The sequence below is a fragment of the Apodemus sylvaticus genome, chromosome 15, assembly GCF_947179515.1.
Source record: "Apodemus sylvaticus chromosome 15, mApoSyl1.1, whole genome shotgun sequence".
Classification (NCBI taxonomy): domain Eukaryota; kingdom Metazoa; phylum Chordata; class Mammalia; order Rodentia; family Muridae; genus Apodemus; species Apodemus sylvaticus.
Window position 1 is genome coordinate 88035928 of NC_067486.1, and position 17892 is coordinate 88053819.

The 17892-nt window shown below is 38.3% G+C and overlaps 1 pseudogene; it reads left to right on the forward strand.

Annotated features, from left to right (window-relative positions):
• The first annotated feature begins 4068 nt into the window (after positions 1-4068).
• Positions 4069-17892, forward strand: part of LOC127665604 (ubiquitin-conjugating enzyme E2 G1-like) — a 106388-nt pseudogene continuing 92564 nt past the window's right edge.

Below are 17892 nucleotides of genomic sequence, written 5' to 3' on the forward strand. Positions count from 1 at the left end.
TCTTGGTTGAGCAAATCTGTGTGTTGTGCATAAACAAATACTCGTGACATTAGAAAGGTAAAATCTGGGGAAGCAGAAATTTGTTCAAGTATTTCTGGGGCTGACATTCATACTGATACTCATGTCAAAATAAAAGGCAGTTATTAAACAGTTTCTGTTGTGTGGACTGTATGTGGACTGTATGTGTGTGTTTGAGTACATGCGCATGCCTGTAGGTACCCATGCCTCTTCTGTGTATATGGAGAGCAGAAGGTAGCATCCAGTCTTCCTCTGTTGCTTTTCTTTGGGAGATGGGGTCTTTTGCTGAACTTGTAACTCACAAAGGCTAACCAGCAAAAACCAGCCTATCTCTGCCTCCACCTCTCAGTATTTGGATTATAGATGTGTATTGCCATGTTTTATGTGGGTATAGAGGTCCTAAATTCAGGTGCTCATGTTTGCATACCAAGCACTTTACCCTGAGTCATTTCTCTAGTCCCTTGATTTTTAAAGTTAACTTATTATTATGCATACATATACATGCATATCATGTATATCTGGTTTTTTTGTAGCTCCTGTAAATTGTGTTTTGATAAACCCATTTATTTTTATGACTTCTTGGGTATCAATTAAGAAAATAATTATTGTTGGATGTGGTGGTTTGTTTTTGTAATCTGAGCATTCTGGAGCTGAGGCAGGAGGATTATCAGTATTTTGAAGTCATTCTGGACTCCAGAGTGGGTTCTGGGACAGATTGGACCAGAGTGAGACATTGCCTCAAAAAAGAAAAGCATTTTTTATTAATTAGGGCGATTTTGGCTAAATTACACTGTTAAAATTTCTTCTGCTTCATCCTACTACTTTTCTTAATAGTAGAAAATACTAATTTTGCATGGGATCTGTAGATCTTAGAATTATTTTATTGTTATACAATAGAAAAACAATGTTCAGAATTCATACTTGGGAGTCACATTCTTCCCAGAAAATGGGTAGATTTTTAGGGTTGGGGTGGGGTAGCAGTTGAATCATTTCTTTTGCTCCAGCTTTATCTGTAATATTGGAACTTTTGGATCTGTAAAAATTCTGAGGTGCTCGCTCATGTTGGAAGTAAACATTAGTGCTTTTCTTTTCTTGTTTGCTGTAACCTACTGTACATTTTCATATTATATATCAATGCTTGGTAAATTAGCATGTTAGTAAGTGCACAAAAACTCACACTTCAATTTTAAGATATTGTGAGAAGTTGGTAACCCATAAGTATATGTTTTTTTAAAGTAGTGAAATAACTTCTTGATTAAAAACTCCTACCACCACTGCAGAGTTTTCACACGTTCACTGTTGTTTCTTGGTGCCACCAGCTCTGCAGTTGTGACAGGGGAAGACAAAGCCATTTATTTTGTTTGTTTTTGCCGTTTGTTTTTAAATCATTCACTCATAAATAACTAACTGCTATATTGTTTAGGATCTCCCCTTACACCAGTGGTTCTCAACCTTCTTAATGCTGCGACCGTTACATTTTCTCATAAAATACATTTTCTCACAAAATAATTTTACTTGATACTTCATAACTGTAATTTTGCTATTGTGATGAATTGTAGCAGTATCTCTTTGTAAATATCTCTATTTTCTGCTGGTTTCTTTGAGGTTATGACACACAGATTGTGAATCACTGGCTTATACACACAGTTATTTTTTGTCCTGAACTTAATGTAGCACAGAATTTTTTTTTTAATTTGAACATTTTTATTTTGCAATTAAAGAAATACGTTTCTGTACAAATAAATTTTTCTTTAGTTGCTTACATTTGAATATTCTTACATATTGCAAGTTTTAAAAATAATGACATCTTATTTGCATACAGACAACCAGTTGTTAAAGATTGATGAATAGTACATAGACTTTAGAGTTTCAAAGTAAAACACATTTGGTTGTGTTGAAGAGATGGCACAGATGTTAAGAGCACTGATTGCTCTTCTAGAGGTATTAAGTTCAGTTCTCAGTAACCACATGGTGGCTTACAATCATGGATATGATTCTATGATTCCCTCTTCTGATGTGCATGAAGACAGGGTACATGTGTGTTTGTGTGTGTGTGTGTGTGTGTGTGTGTGTGTGTGTGTGTGTAAATCTTCATTAAAACATTTATTTAATAGAGTTTTATTTCTGAAAGGGTCATGTAAATGTGTATAATAGTGAAGAGATTTATGTTTTTAAGTGATACCGCAGTACTGTTACTTTTGGCTTTACAATAAAGGGAATGATACCTTTGGAGCTAACAAAGATCTGAATTTGAATATTAATTCTACTACTGAAGAAAGATAGTCTTGAGGGCATTGTTTTATCTGTTTTTACATGTGGCTTAAAAAATATAACAATTTACCCTACAACTTTAATATTATATGTCCACACTGTTATGCCTTGAGAAAATTAATTTTAATTTTGAAATGAGTTTACACCCATAAGAAAGTTGAAAATGGTACAAAACTTCCTAAATGTCCTTCACTTGGATTATGAATTGAATTAGTTATCATACATATATAATCACACGCCATAAATTGGGTCATCTTAAAGTACACCATCACCAATACTATTTAATTCTGGTATGTTCCCCACTCCCATTACACCCTCCTTAACTCCTGCTCAGACTTTGATATCTTTTGCTTTTTGATCATTATTTCTTCTTTCTATAAAACAGGCAAAATGTATTTATGCTTGAGTATTTTGAGATAATGTACATGAAAATGAATATGGCATTTGCCTGATACAAGAGATAAGGATCTATTAGTTTCTTGTCTTTATCCTGGGTACAGAAATATCAGACTTACAGGAGTTATTCTGAGGGATGTGATACCAGTTTGTTTTAGTAATAAATTTTGTACTAGTTTAGCAGGCACACAATATATGAGAATTAAAAAAAACAAACAAACAAAACAAAACAACCCAAATCAACCAGCATAGGTTAATATGTTAAAATAATAAACAGGAAGTCAAACACTTTCAAATTTTCTAGAAGTATGTGCATTAAGGAATGGTTCACAGAAATAAATGTAGGAAATACATCTCTTGGCAAGGAATACTTATCTTGCATGTAAGTCTGTTCATTAACATTTTACTTTGGAGTATTTTATCTTTTTGGATACATTTTCTAAATTCATTGTTTAAGGATTTTCAAATTTCATCTTTTCTGAGGTTCAGACAAGGTATGGTGAGTTCTGCTCTATTCAGTGCATGAACTGGAAAGATACAGACACAGCAGTTATTTTTCATCATGATATTAAACAAACTGTGTGTGTATGTGTGTGTGTATCACAAGCTAGCTAAGAACTCTTTGATCCTTCTGCCTGAGTCTTCTGACTATAACACATTTTTTTCTGTTTTTGTTTAAAATAGAAAGAGTACTGTGAAAGCTTCCGAGTCATAACTGATGGCTTAGTGGGAAATGCTAGGTTAAGTGGGCAGTCATTACCTGCGTAGGTGTGAAATGATGGTAAGTTTCTTCCCTTTCAATGCCAGGGACATTGACATTCTCTAAAAGAAAAATAATTGGGGTGCATAGGTATCTATCACAATGAAATTGGTAAGGAGTTAAACTATGGAGATGTGTAGTTGAGTTAGCCACTTTGTGGGTTCTTTTCTCTTTCACCCTTCCCCATCCTATTTCTTCCAGCCTTTCAGCCTCCTAACACTAGATAGGAGAGAAAAAGGGAATAGAGGGGAAAGGGCAGCATTATCATTAGACTACTTCCTGCTGATTAGGGCATCAAGTTCCTTGGTCCAAGTTTGATTTTTGCCTTCAGGATATCTAATTTCTTCTTCTTGTATCTTCTTTGCACATGGCTACTTACAAACCCATGGCTAACAGCAAACAACCACCCTCATCCCTGCCTCTCAAGGCTCTAGTGTTTATATTCTCTCTGAAAAGTCCAAAGCATTTCAAACATCACATAATTGCAGAAACTGCAGCTGGCAAAATCATGCCCCTGCTAGAGCACAAGGTAAATCACAGTCCGCTGCTCTGGACAGTCTGACCCATATTCTACCCCTGGTATTAAAATGAAAAATAATATTTCTCTCTCTGTGTGTTTTTTTAAGAAACTGAAACCCCAAATTGTCACTACAGACATGAAGAGATCAAGGAACACTACAGGTCAGGGTAAATGAGAAGCATTCCAGGTAGGCACTGTGGTATGGACCGGAAGGCACAGATCTGGGGCTTTTCCAACTGAGACTGTCATCAACTAGCTTTTTGATCTTTGTAACTTCTTTGTCATAGCTTTCATGCTCCTTATCTGAGGGTAGACTAAATTAAAGATGGAAAACAGGCTTCAGTTCTTCATCAATATTGATGGATTGGTAATGGCTGTTTGAGACAAGAATTTTGAGACTGTACCTGCAGATATTGGGAAGGAGGTCTGGGGAACACTCCTGCACTTTTTGATGACTTTTATAAGTGGTGGTGGGATTGTGATTGCATGCATGTGTGTAGATATATGTACCGCAATTGTTGAGTAAGCAGTTTGCAAAACCTTTTCAATTCAAATTGCACACAACCGGTCATGTTTTTCTGGGCTATAGAGTCGGGTGGATCTCCCAAACATTCTCATTCATATCACTGAGAGAGAAATACAGGCTAGATTCTAAGAGACACACATATAGTGATAGATGTAAAAAGAAGTGAAACAGTTGTTGCCAGAAATAATGGTATATGCATATTTAAAATTGGCCTACATGGGATCCTCTTAGAACCCATAAGCACTAATCAGACCTGATCAGTCCCTTCAGAAAGGTGGTCATTTAATGAAGTAGCTATTAAAAATTATAGCTTAATATTATATGTAGGGAATTTATTTCTAATATAGGGTACTGTTCAAACCAAGTTGCATTTTGGGTGGTATTTTAGTATCACATAGAAATAAGGCCAGTAAAAAGTGTGGCCTTTACTATATTAATACTTAGCATAATTCAAACTTACCATTGGAAGATGGAGTCCCCAGTAACTCACTAGCACAAGTACTGATAGGTGCAGCAATATTGAAAACAAATAAGGTGGCAGTTAGGTACATATTCTATGTATAAGCCATTGGGAAAATTATCGTTTGACTTTAGGAGAAAGAATCCCTAAGTTTGTAGTGTCTTACATAAGAACATTATCCAGATTTAGTCCACTGTGTTAGAAACTGTACATTTGACTGGCCTTTCTGTATTAGTCATTTGTACAAGGAGGGACTTATGTAAGAGCTAAGTTATGTTACTCACCTCCACAGACTAGCAAATTTACTAGTTTTCCTTCATGTGTGTTCTGTAAGAAATTATATGTGGCAGCCACATCTGTGGTACTCATAGGCCAGTACAATAGCCTTTTTGTATTTCTTTGTATCTGTCTCAGCCATCAAGAGTGTCCCCTGGGGTAGGAGTCATGTTTTATTTATATTTGAATCACTAAACCTAGCATAAACATGGCATATGACAAATATTCCATAAGTGTTTATTTAATAACCAAAATACTGTGCTTTCTAAGAGGAGCCATGAGTTATGTGCTAGTGAAGATAATATCCATTCTGAAGTATAAAATGCCAAATCTGTAAATAAACTGGCCCTTTCCTATAGTATATTCTGTGATGGTTGGGTTTTATGCATAAATCCTTTTATGTTTTTGAGGCAAAGTCCTACTGGCCATGTAGTCCCAGATTGCCTGGAACTCAGTGTGTAGGACAGTCTGGCCTTGGATATGGAGTTATCCTGCCTCTGCCATCATGCCAGGCTGGACATCTGAGCTCTCCTGACTCAGGTTCATGTCCTAGTCTGACAGTGCTAATATGGCAAACACTCAAGATTTCCAACATAAATTGGGTCTGAAGTGGTCATCAGAATCAGTGCTGGATACAAGGAGATCTTTCTGGGACAGTCTTAAGTATTGCTCCATCACAAGGGATAACTGCTCTGCTTTACCTGGCCAAAACATCATCTCAGGCTAGTGATTAGGCTACACTCCAGCGTTAACCCAGGGCAAACTGTATGCAGCTCTACAGCACTGGGGTAAGTAAGAGGAAGGAAAGTGAAAAGATTTGCTTAAAGTTTAAGTGTGTTTTAATTAATCATGAAAAAAAACAAATACAGCTACGATGGAAGGAAACAGTAGGGACATTTTTACCTTTTCCTTTAATGCATTTTAGATATGCCCATTAATTCTTTCAGAATATTACTCAATCATATTAGAAATAAGAACCTAAGATTCCACAGATCTGTCTTTGAGTTGATACATGAGATGTAGGATAATTCTGTCTTACTTAAAAGATAAGTGTCGCTCCATCAAATCTGTGAACCAGTAACAATTCAGTTGATAGAAAGACGTCTTTCAAACTAAGAGCCAGATACAATGCTGATAGTACAAATCTTGATGCTGGATACACAGAGATACTGGGAGTTCAAGTTAAAAGGGATGGTTAAAAACTCCACCTACATATTACAGCTAACCAGAGCATTATGTTACAAGCAAAGTTAACGATTCAGTTACCGCTCATCACCAAGAGTTGAAATGCTTATCCCTGACATGGCTATAGTATGCAGACTGCTGTGATTTTCACATCTACTATCCAGGCCTCCTGCAGCAATACCCTTACACAGGCCTTCATTGTGTAAACTATTTACTGCTGTTAGTCTTGCCCATTGTTGCTAGACAGCTTTTATTTAAACATCAGGTTTGTTAATGCTGCCATTTTCCTCAAGCATTGTGTAGGATGTTGTGGCCCTTAGATGGCTTTCCTACTGCATCTGTTTGCCGTCCTATCTGCTCCACTAGCCATATGACTTTTGGTTTATGTATTCCTTCAGCACAACGCAATGCTTCTTTCCTCTGCATCCTCATCTCTGCCCTCGGAAGACTTCATCCTAAGCTTCTAAAATCTTTTTGTCTTTTGTTTTGTTGTGACAGAGAGCCGTAACCCAGGCCTGCATGTATGTTAGTTAGTGAGGACCCTACTTCTTAGCTACACTTCTGCATAAAAGTCCATTTTAAATGTCATCTCTTTTCATGAGGAATCTTTGGTACTAATGGACTGGTATTTTCTATAAATCTCCATACTATTTTTTATATTTTGTTGGTTCTTTATGCCAAGGGATCTAGTCAGTTTGCAATGGATGTATGTGCTCTTACTAACCTACATAGGTTAGTTAGCATAGGGCCTGTGATTACCTTGTAAAGACTTGATATCTTATGTCTTCATTTATTAAGGTGAAAGATAAATATTTCTGATTGTTTCAAGGAACACAGTCATTTACACAGTAGTAATTTAATAAATAATATAATAGTTGTAGTCAGAAGACCAACCTTTGATTTTTGATTCTAGTATCTACCATATTATTGTGTATCCTTGCTTTGGTTTCTCATCTATAAAATAACAACATATAGTAATATTTCCCTTACAGAATTATTGTGAAGAGGAAATAAATCAATACATTTAATGCATTTATTCTAGCACCCAGCAGACTAAGGCTGTATTACGTAATTCTGGAGCTGTTAGCCACATCTGACTCTTCAGCAGTGAAATGTGGCTGGTCCAAATTGACATGCTTTTGAGGTATCAATGCATTAAAGATTAGAGATAAAAATAATAATAATAAATCTCATTTTTATTGATTTTCCATGGGAATAAAATTTTAGATATAGTAAGTTAAATAGAATGTATTAAAATATTGCCTTTTAAAACTTTTCATGTGTATGTGAGATGTGTATATATGTATCTGTATGTGTCCATCCAATTCTTATGTGTAAATATACGTGCCAGATGCCAGGGCACACATGGAGGTCAGCGGGCAACCTTGTTATCAAATTTTATCTTGTGTCTTGTTTGGTCTCTCTTGGTTTTCAACTATGGATGCCAGATTTACTGACCCATGGGCTTCTAGAATTTTCCTTTCTTTGCTTCCCATCTCCCCATAGGAGTACAGGAATTAGAGACATTGATGCTGTCTGCCCAGTTTTTATATGGATTCTCATACTTCAGACTCAGATCCTCATGCTGTATGGCAAGTGCCTTTACCCACTTAGCCATCTCTCTAGCCCTAAACAGTTTTTTAAAGATATGCTACTAGGAATTTTTTATTGAGATAGCTTTTCTCTCTGTGGCCCTTGCCGTCATGGAACTTTCTCTGTAGATCAGCCTGGAACAGGGTTGACCAGGCTAGCCTTGAACTCAGAACCTGTCTCTGCCTCCTGAGTGCTGGGATTAAAGATGTGTGCCACTATTATCCAGCAGGTACTGCTAGAAGATTTTAACCTGTATCTGTGGCTCACATTATTACCTGTTGTATAACAGTAGAACATGCTCTGTTGAATTGTGTTGACATGTTGTTTTTTCTGTGTTACATTACTACTGGTGCTAAGGATCTTCGTCCCCCCTCCTTTACCTTTTTCTCCTATAGCTGCTGACTTTAGCAATTCTGATTGGAGGATTAGGGAAGAATGTTAGCATGGTGAGATGATTCAAATGTGGGGTGTAAGGAGTGGGCAGTCCGACCTCAAGTGAGGCAAGACTAGTGTAGTCTCACTTCAGAGCCATGTGCTCAAAATCCATGACTTTATCTTTCCGACTTTGGAGGCTGAGACTTGTGCCTCCACTGCTATCAGTACTTTTTCCTTAGTATAGGGAGCTGAATTTGGTTATCAAAATCGGACATCCATTTATAATAATGAAAATGAAAGCTTGTTAAAATAGAGATTAAAAAGGATCTCTTTGATTCAGAAGATCCTAAATTATGAGTGAAGGGAGTTAATTGAAAGATAATAACTTTTAGAAAAGAGCACGTGAAAAACTTACATGTTTTCCTTTTGCTAATTCTAAATAGTTTTTTAGCTGGGACAATTTCTATTGCCAGACACCAGGGCTTTGCTGAACACGACTGACATATTCTCTGTCGTAGGCATCAGTTATCTGGGATGGATTTGTAAGAGGCAATTGTACAGTCTGGGAGTTGGTTTGTATGCATCTTGGGCTTTTCAGAGTAATGCTGTTTTTGGTACTGACTGTATCGGTATCCATGCCGCCACTGCCTCATTGACTGGGACTGTCATTCCTAGGGTAATTTACAAGATTTGTTTGAGCATCTCATAACTTGGAGAGTGGATAGACAACAGAATGTGTTAGTCTTTTTGTATTTGTTGGGTTTGTTTTGTTTTGTTTTTGTTTTTGAGAGCTTCCCCATAATTGCTTCTTGTGGCAGCTCATTCCTTATGCTGAGTCGTTAGACTTGAAGAGTAGGGTGTGTGTAGACTCAGTAGAAATTACCATCTGTACTGTTGGTGTCCTTTGAGATCATAAGGTACAGTCATTATCTTATCATATCTAAGTCATTTGCCTTATCTACTTGGGTGCCTTAGAACTAGTAGTCAAAAAGTCCTCAATCCTAGTGGATATACATGGCTTATTTGTCTTGGTAAGTTCGAAACAGAAGAATCATTATAATGTGAAGGTTCCACCCCCTAACATATTCTTTGATTAATTGGCATAATAATAACTTTTCTTAGTTGTATCCAAATAAAAATTCACAAACAATTTTTATTTTTTTATTTGAACATCTGGTCAGTATCTGTTATCTATAGAATGCTGTTTTGTAGTGTGACCTGTTAACCCACGGTGTGAAGTCTACAAAAGGAACATCAGAGGTAGTTTAAATATGAACTGCTTTGTTTGCATTGTGTTTCTGGATATCTAATTTCAAACTTGGAAGGTGTAGGAATAATTGTTCATATTAGCTAATACTAGTTTTGGTGGAGGTCAAAATAATTTTTAATAGTAAGATTTTTCTAGATTTTCAGATATTTGAGTTGTGAACTATTAATCACTACATGAAGGAAAATGTTTTTATGTAAATCTTAACATGCCTATGTACCTATGCCAATAAAGACATATCAGGCCCCTGGAACTGAGAGAGACAGAGACAGCAACAGCAAGCATGTGTATGTGTGCACATATACGCTGGTCTATTAAATATGTTGTAAATGCATGCTTTTCTGCATTCTTTACCTAATTAGAAAAGGCATAACATTTTTTAATGCTCTTGTCTGGAGTTATGTCTACCTTCATCTTACTGTGTCAGAGCAACACACAAAATAGTAAATGAGGAGTTGGAGCAATTGGGACTAGAAAACATTGTCCACAGTCCAGTGGTCCGTGTCACCGTTCCTCTGCTTCCAGGATATAGTGCATAATCAGGAGAGGCAAGCCAAGCCAAGTCCTCTTAGAACACCATGTCTGGGGAGGTTACAGGGTCCCCAAGGTTTGTTCCTTCTTGTCATTGTAACACTCTCACCGTGACAAGGAGATCTGGGAAGTCACCTGAGGATGTGATGAAAACCACATTCCTATCACTTTTCTTTCCTCTTCTGAACATTTAATGGATAGGGAATGTGTTTAGTTTTCATACATATATTTAATTACATAGTCTATATATACTCATATATAAAACAAGTCAAAAAATTAAATCATAAAACAGAATAACCAAGTGAAAGAACCTGTATCTGTTTTCATGTGCTTGAGGTTACATGCAAGAATAGTATTTCCTGACTAGTCATCCAAAGCTCTTGCTAGGAAACGGGCTTGCTTTGTGTTTACGAGGGAACGTTGTAGCAGCAATCAGAACCTTTGTAGCCTGTAGCCCATTTTAGAGACATGTCAGGTTAGGAAAAAATTTTGCTTGTCTCTCCTGGATTCTTGGAGATAGGGACTCACAGACTGGCTTGGAATTGGGGACATTGCCACCCTGAGCTCCTGAGTGCTGGAGTGACAGGCCTTTACCACCATGCCTGCCTATCAAGTTAAGTGTTTCAGGAACCCGAGGATAATGATTTTTCAGCTTGTTTTTCTGATGATAATCATGAAAGAAAAGGTTTTGAAAAATCTGTTTTGAAATAATATTTTGTTAGGTAACAAAAAGAAATACCAGGGTATATTGCTCAATATTTGTTAGCTTTGGCTAGCTTTGTTCTATAAATTAATAGTATATTAAAACTACTTCCTGAGAATATTTCATTTTTTATTAGTTCTTAAAGTTTCCAGAAATTTTGGTTAAACCTGTATTTTGATTCCAACCAGAATTTTTTTAACAAAAAAAATAAATAAATTTTGTTTTAATCTGTGCAGCTGTAGTTCTCTTTGCAGTCATGAGAAATATCTATTTTATTAAGTCCTATGAGGAATATGTGTCACATACATTTAAGAAAAAAACTATTTAAGATGAAAAATTCCAAAAATGACTTCCCTCTTGTGTGAAGTAAAACAAAACCCCCAACACATCTCTGTCTGTGGTAATGACATTGAGGTGACAAACTGCAGGCAGGTGAGGTTCCTGGGGGTGATCTCACACCTGCACCAGGAGCTTGGGAAACAGCTGGGCTTGGAACTGCCTGCTGGCCTTGCTTTCTGTTTGATGCAAGACCAGCTCTCAGGCTGAGGCCCTTGCATTTATACAGAAGATCCCAGGTCTTTGAAAATAGACAGATGGGGCTGTGGTGGGTAGTGTTCCCTGGTTTTATGTAGCTTTTCTTTCAGATGGAGCAATGAAGACACCTTAGTGCTGTCCCTGCCAGGCTCCAAGCCCACATCTCTCACAGCTACACAGAGTTTGGTCTGCCAGGCAGGTGTGACTGAGGAAGCCATAGACAAGGCTATCCTGGATCTGCAGCCCATTGCATAGCCGAGTGTGAATTTACTTAACTGCTGGCCCCTTCCTTTCTTTTTAGCTACTCAACAGAGCTCTGGAGGCAGCAGAGATAGTGGTCTTAGCCATGCATGCTGTAACTCTCCTGCAACTTCTTATGGAATTCTTGTGTATAGTTCTTTTACATGCTTCTTCAAAGAAAAGAGGCATATGTACTTGTTAAGGTACAGGAGATTTCTGTGTGAAAGCTGCACCCATCAGTTAAGGCTTCTCAAGATTCAAGAAACCATCAGGCCCACAGATCCTTCAGTTAGTGTTCCTTTAGGTCCACAGGCTTCCCTCTCTGCTGGCTAGGGAACTGTTTTTTTTTTCCCCTCCTGCACTGGTGTGATTGTGGGAAATTTGCTGAGCCGCCATACATCGACTCCCAGGAACCCTGAGAAGAAATGACATTGTCTTCTTACATTTCTGTTTTTGTTTTTTAGAGACAGGTTTCTCTGTGTAGTCTTAGCTCACCCTCACTCTGTAGACCAGGTTGGCCTTGAACTCACAGACTGACCCCCTCTGCCTCAAAAGTGCTGGGATCAAAGGCTCCTGCCTCTACCCCCACCAGCGCCCAGTTCTTGCTTTCTTGAGGGTAGTCTGCTGCCTCTGTTCTCTCACACACTGATGTTTTCCTTTGAAGCCAGGAACCCAGAACAGAGTGTCCAGGACCAGGCTGAAGGTAGGTTTAGTTTGCCCTGACAGTGTTTTAAAGCTGTGTGAGGAGTTGGGGTGTAGCTCAGCAGAGGGCTTGCTTTGTGTGCACAAGGCTGAGTTCTTTCCACACTGAGGAGATAAAACCTTGAGCCTTTAAACTTGGGGGAGACTTTGTATGATAGCCCAGAGTTCTGGTTTCACTTTGCATTATCCACTCCCATGGACCTGTAGGTAGGAAAGCTCTATGATAGCTTTTTCCTTTGAATTACTGTTTTGTTTTGTGTTTTACCTTTTTAATACACAGACACACACACACACACACACACACACACACACAAACACTTAGTATTTGTAGGTTTTTGGTTACAATAATTTTTCCAATGAACACTTGATTAATTGTATTTATTCTATTTAGTTAAAACATTATTGCTCCAAAAACATTCAAGTAGACCTGTAGGGTCCTTCTGTCGGCTTACAGACAATTCTGCCAGGCTCCAGCCAACTGCTACCTAGGTTTGAGCCAACATGGAGTATAAGAACTGCTCAGCTACGTGTGTGTGTGTGTGTGTGTGTGTGTGCGCTCTCTCTCTCTCTCTCTCTCTCTCTCACTCACTCTCTCTCTCCATCTCCTATTCTCCTTCATTCTCTCTCTCCTCCACTTGTTGCCAGCTGGCCTCTTCTTCTCTTCCTCCCTCCTCTCTCTTTCTGTCTTTCTGTTGTCCTTTATTCACTGCCTCTGTCCCTTTTCCTGGTCCCCTTCCCTTCCCCCAGTAAACTTCCTTTTGTACTAGGCCTGTCACTGGTGGTGGCTCCTCCTGGGAACCCCTGGGCTGACATGCTGAGGCTGAGGTGTTCCCTCCTTCTTAATGCACATTGCTTTGTAAAGCCTAGCCTTCAGCAGCAGATCTGGCTCCAGGTATTCAGACCTTGTTCTTTACAGGAAACAGCAGGGCCTGTAGGCCTGTAGGCCACTCCCTCTGAAGCCCCTGTTAAGATTGGTTGTTAAGCCAAGGGCTGGATGATTAGAATCTTTTGGTTTTATAAGGCTCAAAACAATGGAAGAGTAAATGCTACTTTTACCAGTTTGCTATTCTACCTGCCAAGGATAAAAACAGGGAAAGTTTGCTTCAGAAGCATGCCTGGGTGAGTTGCATGACAGTAGGTCCTAATGGGCAGGTATCAGGGATACTCAGTACTCCACAGATCTTTTTATAAAGAGAGCAAATCAAGTTTTTGACCTTGCTTTGTTTTGTGGGCTTTATGTTTGCATTATGGCTTTGTAAGTACTGCCATTAACTGAGATGGGTCAGTAGGCAGGGGTGGAAAAAGGCTGGAGAGATTTTTCAGTCAGTTTCTCTACTTTTGTGTTTTGTTGTTCCAAAGGAGGGGCCTAGAAACCTCTTCATTAGTACTATCAAGGATCATGACCATCTGAGTATTAATTAGGAAAGATAAACTATATCTTATAGGACTAAATAATACCCTGCTGTTTGGACATCCTTTCACGATACCAAGAAAAATAGAAAGAACTGAGTTTTGATTTACAAGATTCAACTCCTTGACTTCACATATCGCCTTTTTTCCGGTACCAGCTTGCATAAATTCTTATGCAACAGGCCTTGACTTCTATGACAATAAATAGCTATGGTGAAAATATCCCCCCACCCTACCTGTGTCATTGATGTTTGAGGGTTCTATGATACTACAGATATACACATATATATATATAAGGAAATGTGAGATAATACATCTCTGATGTAAGCTGCTGTTTTATCAATGAAACAGAATTGTATAACAGCTACCTTGGGGGGCTTCAGGTCTGCTGTTTGTCTTTTGAATCCATGTGGGGATTATAGGGGTTTTTTTGATGATCTTTTTTTGTGGATATGGATAATAATTGAAGTTACTACAACACATTGGGTTTGGGTCCTAGAAACTTCTAAACTTGTAGAGTTTTAGGAAAGGTTTCCACATGTACATTGGTGTAACCTAGTAAAATCTCGTGCTACAGTAATAGTATGGGGCATTTAACTGCTTAGGTTCATGGCACTGGCAAAAGCAGAGAATGTTTCTGTTTCCACTCAGGGTTCTCCAGCAGTATTAATGCCTCTGGAGTTTTGTAGTTGTGACCTTTTTTTAATGAGAAGGAATTTATAATCAATGTTTTCAGGTCTACTGTATCTGTTGAGGGATTACACACTGGAGACCACTCTAAAGGTCAGTAAAGAAGGCGCAACAGAGGTTTATGTGTGTTTCAGATCTCAGTGTCAGCAACCTTTCCTGACAGGTAAGCCCTGTAATGAGAAGCTTGGATAGAAGTATATACTTGTTCTAAGGAAGAGCGCTGACACCTAGGCCATTTAAACCTCAACCAGAAGAACTGATACACTTAACGTCTGACAGGAGCAAAATCTAGTTTCCTTGAAGTCACTTGGTAATCAGTCTGTGAATGGGCTTGTGACATGTGGCAAAGCTAAGCCCTTCCCACTGTATGGCTGGTGGGAGCAAGAAGAAGTAGGGGCCTTGCTTGGGGACATTCATATGCGTTATTGTCAGAGTTTTGGGGCAGGAAAAGCAGATTTGATTTCTTGTCCCAGTCACCAACTTGCTGGACCTAGGCAGGTTGTTCTAAATGTCTCTGAGCCTCTTGGCAATCAGACCTTATAATGTGTTTTATGCTGCATTAAGCTCCTCTCCTCTCCTCCCCTCCCCTCTCTTCCCCTCCCCTCTCTTCCCCTCCCCTCTCTTCCCCTCCCCTCCCCTCTTCTTTCCTCCCCTCTTTTCTCCTCCCCTCCCTTCCCCTCCCCTTCCTTCCCCTCCCCTCTCCTCTCCTCTCCTCTCCTCTCCTCTCCTCTCCTCTCCTCTCCTCTCTTCTCCTCTCCTCTCCTCTCCTCTCCTCTCCTCTTTTCTCCTCTCCTCTCCTCTCTGCTCCTCTGTCTCTTTGTCTCTGTCTCTCTTTGTCTCTTTTTCTGTCTTTGTCTTTCTCTGTCCCTCTCCTTCTCCTTCCCCCCTCCCCTCTCTCTCACATACACACACAGGCATACACATGTATTTGTGTGTGTGTGTGTGTGTGTGTGTGTGTACCTTCAAGGGTCTAGCTCCAGTCCTAAAACTGACTGTTTGAAGTAACCCTTTCTAATAGGATTCTGGGTTCTGCTGTTTGTCAAATAATTTGTTATGAAGTCAAAACTGCAGTTTAAAACAAGGTGGGTAATGGGCCTTACAAAAGAAAATTTCCCATAAGTATAATCCCTTCCTAGTCTATATTTATTATGCTTTTCTATAAAAATTTTAAAGTTGATATAGAAATGTCTTAACTACAATTATGAAAATAGATGTTGAAACTTTCATAAATCAAATAGGAGACACACACACATACATACCCATACACACACCCTTTTTTCTTATATAACCTGTATGGTCTATCTACTTTTTGCCAAGGTTCTATGCTATGTATTAGTTTCTATTTTACAAACCAATGACAGTAAAGAGATGTGGATCTCAGAAAGCTTTTTGTCTGACTGTCCCATGTGTAGCTACGGCCAGTGTTTGCCCATGCTATGGCCTGTGTTTTAGAGTGTGTTGAATCTTTGGAGTTTATTCGCATTCTAGGAAAGAATTGCAGAGATGTCATTCTAGGCAGAAACAAAACTTGTAGGCCTCAGAAATCTTCTTAAGTGGGATTTGTTCTGGTGCTGGGGGCTGAAGTGAGGACCTCAGCATGTGGTAGGCAAACCTTCTTGCATTGAGTTACATCCCCAAATCATCACTAGTGTTTTTACGTTTAGATAACAATAACTTTTCACATTGCTCCATGAATTACTTATTAGTCTTTATAATCCACGGGTTCGGGTAGACAGCTTAGAAGCAGATGTAAGGAGGAATTCAATCTTTCTTCCTCTTTGTTCTCATCCTCCAATCAATGGCTTGGACTTTTTCAAGTCTCCCATCCCAGAGAACATTCCCCTCTTAGCTGTCTCCTCTCTCCCCCCTCCTTATTTCCTTTCTTCATTCCACTATATCTTCTTCCTTACCATCATTCTTCTAATCCATTCTTGTCAATAAAATTTACATCCTTGTTAATTACATGCAATCAAAATTGATGCATACGGTAAAGGAGGCTACATTTTGTGTATAGAGGCAACAGTGGCAGAACAAATAGATGCGCATCCCTTGGTGATGATCATGGGGAGATTAGAAGAATTGGATAAAACTTGTTAGCTTTTGCCTTATAAACCCTGTTTTCATGGAAGAGGATGCTATCTTGTGCTCTGTTACTTAAAATAACTGTGTAGATAAGATTTAATGCTTTTACCATCATTCTTCTAATCCATTCTTGTCAGAAAGTGATCTGTGATGCTGATATTGTCTTTTTATTGTCTCAGAAATGGTAATTTGTCAAGTGGTTTCATATAAAAAGGATGCTAAAATTTAAGAACATACCCGTAAGCCGGAAACATATAATTTGACTAATGGAGATTGCTAGTCATAGATAATAATCAAGATATTAGTAACTCAAGGCCAGTGTAAAGCTGTTTAACATTACTAACTTAACTAAAGTGAAGAGAAAAGACTGTCCCTTAGAGGTAATTTCATAGAATACCAGTTATATAAAGTTAGAGAGACAGCACGGAGACCCAATAATCTAAGAGGAGTGTCTATTCTTGATTTAAGCCATGGATGGTTGTGGTTCCTATTCTTCATATATGCCAAACCAACTATTGATCAGTATGTAGAGATAATTTTAGAATTTAGAACTTGTTCTGAAAATTTTGTTTAAATTCTTTCTTGCATTGTCTCCTAGGCACATCTTTATAGTAGTTTCTCTCTCTTTGCAGTGAAGTATCTGGTTATCACCCCTGGTGAAGCTTTGGCCGTGGCAGTTTTTAAAATTTGGTTCAGTGGTTTTGTTGTTGTTGTTGTTGTTGTTGTTGTTGTTTTGGTTTTTTTGTTCTTTTTCTCATTAATCAGCATTCCTACCTTTAACTACAGTAGGGTCTATGGCAACCACCCTCTTTTGTTCTTATATTACTTTTTTCTTATGAATGATTTCATGTCAGCATCTTGATATATCAGAATGTCTGAATATCAGACTATTTCCACTCAACTTAACTTTTCAAGAAGTTAAATGTTTTACTTTTAATCCTTTTTTCCTGAATTCTAAGCAGAATTCAGAAATATCACCATGTTTATGTAAGTATATGCAGCCTAAGTGACATATGTAATTACTTGAATTTGTCTCTGTGAAGCTTCATGTAGTTTATTATGAAATGGTTTTGAATAAAAAATAGAAATATTTTAACTATAGCCTTAGAAATTTAATTGTGTTTATGTAACTCTTGTGGATCTTTTTTTTAAAATATATTTTTATTTTCTATATTCTTTGTTTACATTCCAAAAGCTTTCCGATTTCCCAGCCCCCCCCCCCCATATGTCCCATATGTCCTCTTTTCTCCATCCATTCTCCTATCTTTCCCCCTCCCCTTTCTCTGTCCTGGTACTCCCCTACAATACTGGATCAAGCCTTTCCAGGATCAGGGCCCTCTTCTTCCTTCTTCA